The sequence below is a fragment of the Triturus cristatus genome, chromosome 8 (genome assembly GCF_964204655.1).
Source record: "Triturus cristatus chromosome 8, aTriCri1.1, whole genome shotgun sequence".
Lineage (NCBI taxonomy): Eukaryota > Metazoa > Chordata > Amphibia > Caudata > Salamandridae > Triturus > Triturus cristatus.
This window is the reverse complement of record NC_140591.1, coordinates 473,751,271-473,757,394: the sequence shown is the minus strand read 5'-3', so window position 1 is coordinate 473,757,394 and position 6,124 is coordinate 473,751,271. Positions and strand designations below refer to the sequence as shown.

The window sequence follows — 6,124 nt, the reverse complement described above, 5'->3', positions numbered from 1 at the left end:
CAGAAGGATGTGAAACCAATAGAGGTTCATTCTTCTGTCTCCAGAGTAACACAGGTCACCACCTGATCTGCAAGTGAGCAGGGAGTCTGTGTTCTCTAAGAACAACACACCTAAGATCGCCATTGGCATCTCGCTCTGTGTATTCTTGCAGTTGGCGCTGAGCTAGACCCCAGGAAGCTTGTGGGACAGCTTGTCCTAGAGCAAGGTTTAAACAGCTCTAGGAATTCAAGGCCGTATCTGTTGCAAGTTCTCACTATGCACTGCACGATTGTTTCATTCTTGTAATTTCCCAGCTAGAGGTGGGAAGATGGCACCCTCACTGTGTTTGTTTACTTCATGCCCTACATAAAAGCATCCACAGGCTTGAACTGGCACCTAAAGCGAATCACAAGTCAACCAGCAACTCCTTTACCTTGATCTGCTTAAATTATATCATTATTATAGATTTGCGTTACCTGCCTAACTGGTCATGCCAATTGAAGGAGATTCCGAGTAAGCAAGGGAGGGGTACGCAGCTAAGACAGGGAGTAAGAGAGCGAGGAAGACAGAGCGTGGAACAAACACAGAGAAACCAGTGTAGAATGTAGCAGAACGGGGAAGAGAGCTTGAGAATCCGGAATAATCGTGACCTAAATCGAACTAGCCGGGTAAATATAACAAGCATTTGCAATGCAATAGGTCTCGCATTCCTGAAAGTTTGAGCCATTGGCGCTGCAAATAATAATGAAACGCCAACAGCTCAAACTTTCAGTAATGTGAGACCTATTGCATTGCAAACGCTTTTCCTTTTTTAGGTACGGGGAGAGTTAAGTGATTTGCCCAGAATCACGGGACGTCAAGCGCCCCTGCCGAGACTCTAAGCCGGTTCCCCAGCTTCAAGGCCGATTCCTGGCAGAAATGCAAATAACGTCAGCCCACCGTGTAGCAAAAAAGAAATATATATATAATTGTCACGTTTACAATGCAATTTTACACATGGTAAAAGAAGCAGCTGCCATATGCCGATCCAACCCGCATCCAAAAAAAAAATAATAATAATAAAGCAGTAGGCAGCATTTCACCGCGTTGTGAGATTGTTGCTGGTGATAGCTCTTAAAGGCTCGAAAGCTTTGCGGTTTCTTCCAGTCTCATTGCCAAGAATGTTTTGTCGTTTGTTGAGACTGGCTGCTTTAGTGCAATTTGTCTGGCTTAAAAGTGGCTTTCCTGTTTACATCAGACTGAAAATATTTTAGCCACATTAAAGGTTGTGCTGCAAATAAATAAAAAAGCGGACACCATTGCTAAAGCTGGCGTACCACCGGTGCTCTTTAGATAAAGTGAGCAAAGAGTTCTCAGAAGGGCTAATGTAAGCTAGTCAGTGAAGGACACAGTAAAAGGTCCAGTCCTGATGGCCCGTTACAAATGCAGACAAGGCGTTACTAAGGAGGGACTATCAAGCTTGTCAACAAATCAGAAGTAACCATTTAGAAACAGGAGCTAATAGGAAAGATGGGCAGAGAGTGGGTGAAGCTGAAAGTCCATACCCGAGTACCCCATGCCTCACAGCAGCGAATGCACTGCACAGGCTCGACCTAAAAAGGGGTCCCAGTATCTATCCCATTTACTTCAATTTATATAGTGTGAAATCTGATCCACGCCCAGAAAGGGACAGCATGTGCTGCAAATGGGTGGCTATGGGCAACTGAAAATACTTGTATGAGTTGGAGATATAACATAGCCTTGCTTAAGGTAACATTTGTGAAATTATTTTTGACATTCACAAAGAATGTGCTTAATAGACCATTTAATAGAACTTACTGTTCGTTTTTGACTTGCCTACTATACACCTAATCCGCAAAAGGACATGTAGCTCCTTCTTCCTGAATACCATATACACGGACATCCCTGTAATACATGACACTCTGAAGCACTTCTGTATTTAACAAAATTTAAAACGCTGCAAACATACTTTATTATAAATTGAATATACGTGACATTTTGCATATTCTAGGTCTCTGTCATTTCCCTCTTTTTTGACACTTCATAGAGGCTTAAAACAGTAGTGTATGCTTGTTCTGCAAGAAATTGTTTCTGTCTTGCAACAAATGTTGATTTATGCCGGTTGTACCAGATTGTTGTGTGGATCGTTCTATTCCCCAGTCCAACGGTCCTTTGGGTTACCCCAGTACCTATTGTGGAGCTCGATGATCACATCATCTTCTCCGCTCGTGATGCTCTGTCCTGGCTCAAGGCAAGGTGTAAAGACGCGCAGACAGGATAACCTGATCATGTGAGGACAGCAATCCTACCTTGACACCCACCTTTAACCAACGATCAACGGACGCATCGTACTGATGAAGCCCAGTGACATCATCCCTTTGCCCGAGTGGTGAGTTACAAGTAATGAGCAGAAGCCGCCCACCGTGGCAAACAATCTGGTAGGAGTGCTTTTTGCGAAGTAACGGGATGTCGCAGACCCGCCGCCACGCGCCACGGGCGGGACTGTACACCTTAAACACAGGAAGATCGCAGATACAGTAGATCTTGTCCTGGAAAACGCAGGCTTCGCGGAATTCGTTGCGCCGCATTGGGGCGCAATTTGCCCACTGATCCCGGCCAGGATCGTAGCACAGTAATCGCTTGTGGTTGACCGTATAGAGATAGTCCCCCACAGTGACCGATTTTCCATACATCGAGTGTGGAAGAGAAGAAACCATTGCCCACTGGTCACGCTGTACACTGTAACACTCCACTTCCCTTAGCCAGGACCCCGTCGAAGGGTCACTACCTCCTGGAATATAGATGTGGCCACGCAGGTATGCTAGGTTTATGTAATTCCGGTAAAGCAACCTTTCTGCCAGCTGCCGCCAGCTGTTGCGCACGGGGTTGTAGACCCACAGATGCTTGAGAGGCTGCGCTGCAAAGTAGATATCGTGCTGTGGCGAGATGCAGACTGTCCAGGAAGTCACTGTCTTACCGTGCCCAGCCGTGGCTAGCGGCGACGGCATGGTGTAGATGTTACCGGAGTAAGGATCCCAGCAGCGGAAGGGATCCTGGTGGTCTCCAATAATGATGACCATCTCCTTGGCCTGCATTCCGATGCGGCGGGCAGGGCTCTCCTGTGGTGGGGTCTGTGGCTCTGAGGGCGTTGGCGGACAGAAAGGCCCATAGCGGTCGTCCAGCACACCCTGCAGGTAGGACAAACAGTAGCGCTGAACGAAAGGCCGGCCACGCAACTCCTCCAGGTATACACGGTCCTCGTCGGCCAGGTGGTGCCAGCGCACACAGCTCAGCACCTCGGCAGCGCAGGGTCCACGTTCGGCCGGTGCGGCCTCCAGCCACAGTAAGGCGGCTGCACACACGCGCCGTTCACTGTCCACATCCAGGTCGTCGAGCCGCAACACCTCCTGTAGCTGTGCCAGACTCAACTCGCACAACTCCCCGCCGCTCAGCTGGCTAAAGAGTCGCGCCACGTAAGCCAAGGTCTGAGCTCGCAGTTCGGCGTGGTCAAAGGCATCCGCGAACTGTAAAATATCGGCGCAGTTGGCTGGCTCCAAATGGCGAGTCAGGAAGCCGGCGCAGGCTTGGCGCACATACTCCAGCTGCAGCATGTCAGCGGCAGCGTAAAGGCGCTGTACGTTGGCCTCGCTCACCGTGACGCGGCCGGTGTAGCAGTAGTCGATGATAAGGGCCATGGACTCTGCGTCCATGTCGTGCAGCGTCACCTTCTTCTGCTTGCTCTCGTATAGGCCACAGGTGAACATGCTCTTGAAGTACGGGCATGCGGCCGCCAGTACGTCGCGGCTGCAGAAGAAGAGGCGGCCGGTCGCTTCCACTGAGGGAGAGCTCGCACCTGCGGCCGTAGTTAGAGTGGCGGCTGTTGGCCACGCCATGCCCCCGAGCACCTCAATCGTAACATCACAGAGGAGCCGAGAGTCGTAAAAGTTTTTCAGTTGTGCCAGAAACGCTGCCGCGTGGCCGCCGTCTATCAGCTCCTCCGGCCCCGAGAAGTAACTCGACACTGAGCGGCAGGACATCTTCCTGAGGGGTATCTACCCAAGAGCTTCGTTCTCATCCTGTGCAGTACTTGCTCGATTTTTTTTTTTTTAGCATTTGCTAGCCCAAAGCCAACCAAAAAGTAGCCAAAAGTAGCCCAATATTGCTACTTTAGGGAAGGAGGGACAGGGACAGCGTCAAACAGGCGGTAAAGGGAGATTTGTGGCCAGACCAGTGCTTTAACCCCTTCACTGCCAGGCCTTTTCCCCCTCCTGTGCCAGGCCTTTTTTTGGCTATTTGGGGTAGTGCGCGCTTAGGCCCCTGTAACTTTTTGACCGCATTAGGTAGCCACGCCAAATTTGCGTCCTTTTCTTCCAACATCATGGGGATTCTAAAGGTACTCAGGGTTTGTGGATTCCCCTGGAGGGGTTACAGAAAAGAGCCAAAATACAGCAACATTTTGGGGTTTTTTTGGAAAAATTGGAAAAACGGGCTGCAAATGAAAGCATCTGGGTTTTTCCCTGCAAATGTTATCAAAAAAGGGTTTGTGGGGTTGAAATCACTATTTTCCCAGCTTTTCGGGGATACTTTTCTTTTGTCAGAAACCCAACATTTTTTACACAGTTTTGGCATTTTTCTGAGACATAGCCTATTTTTGCAATTTTTTGTGCTTTTGACCTCCTTCCAGTTAGTGGCAGAAATGGGTACAAAAGCAATAGTGGATCCTGGAAAGCTATACATTTTCGAAAAGAAGACAACATTCTGAATTCAGCAAGGGGTCATTTGTGTAGATCCATCAAGGTTTTTTTATAGAAACAAACAGTTAAATGTAGGATAAATTGAAATTTAGTTGAAAAAAACAGCCTTTTGTGTCAACGTTTTCACCTGTAACTTCTTCTAATTATGACAGCTCTTTGAAAGCAATATACCGTTGCATCCGCTGGACATTACTGGTTGTGGGGATATATAGGACTTGTAGGTTCACCAAGAACCCGACGAACCCAGAGTAGTAACTTGCAATGGTTTTTTATTATGTACCGGGTATATAGTAATTATTCTGTAAAAAAGTGTACATGGAAAAATCGGTATGAAAGACACCTATGTAATTTTGAAATGGGAACAAAATATAGAGTTTAGAAACAGTAGATATTTGCACATTTCTGAAATTGGGAATACTCATACTAGCATGAGAATTATCAGTCATTTTTTAGAATGACTTCTTTTTTACACAATATCTTTCATTTGGAAAGCAGAAATGCATGGAAAGTCAATAGATAATAACAGTTCCTTTACAAATCTTAATTACCCTAAGTCTCCCGATAAAAATGGTACCTCACTTGTGTGGGTAGGCATAGTGTCCACGACAGGAAACGGCGCAAAACGCAACGTGGTCACACCACATTTTCACAATGCAAAATTACCCTTTTTTTGCAAAGTGCCTAGCTCTAGTTTTTGAACCCTAGCTCTGCGGGCACCTTGGGAAACCTAGCAAACCTATACATTTTTGAAAACTAGACACCCAGGGGAATCCAGGATGGGGTGACTTGACTGCCTCCCACCAGGGTCTGTTACCCAGAATCCCTTGCAAACCTAAAAAATTGTCCAAAAAAACACATTTTCCACACATTTCTGTCGTGGAAAGTTCCGGAATCTGCGTGGATCCACAAATTTCCACCCACCCCGCGTTCCCCAAAGTCTTGCGAGAAAAACAGTACCTCACTTGTGTGGGTCGGCCTAGTGCCCGCGACAGGAAACGGCGCAAAACGCAACCTGGTCACACCTCAATTTCGCAGTGAAAAATGACCCTTTTTTGGAAAAATGACTAGCTGTAGTTTTTGAACCCTAGCTCTGCGGGCACCTTGGGAAACCTAGCAAACCTATACATTTTTGAAAACTAAACACCCAGGGGAATCCAGGATGGGGTGACTTGACTGGCTCCCACCAGGGTCTGTTACCCAGAATCCCTTGCAAACCTAAAAAATTGTCAAAAAAAACACATTATCCCCACATTTCTGTCGTGGAAAGTTCCGGAATCTGCGTGGATCCACAAATTTCCACCCACCCCGCGTTCTCCAAAGTCTTACGAGAAAAACGGTACCTCACTTGTGTGGGTCGGCCTAGTGCCCGCGACAGGAAACGGCGCAAAACG

General features: G+C 47.4%; 1 pseudogene; it reads right to left on the bottom strand.

The window, feature by feature from the left end:
• Window positions 1–1,913: 1,913 nt before the first annotated feature.
• Window positions 1,914–4,065, bottom strand: LOC146802371 (kelch repeat and BTB domain-containing protein 7-like; annotated as a pseudogene).
• Between the last annotated feature and the right edge of the window lie 2,059 nt (window positions 4,066–6,124).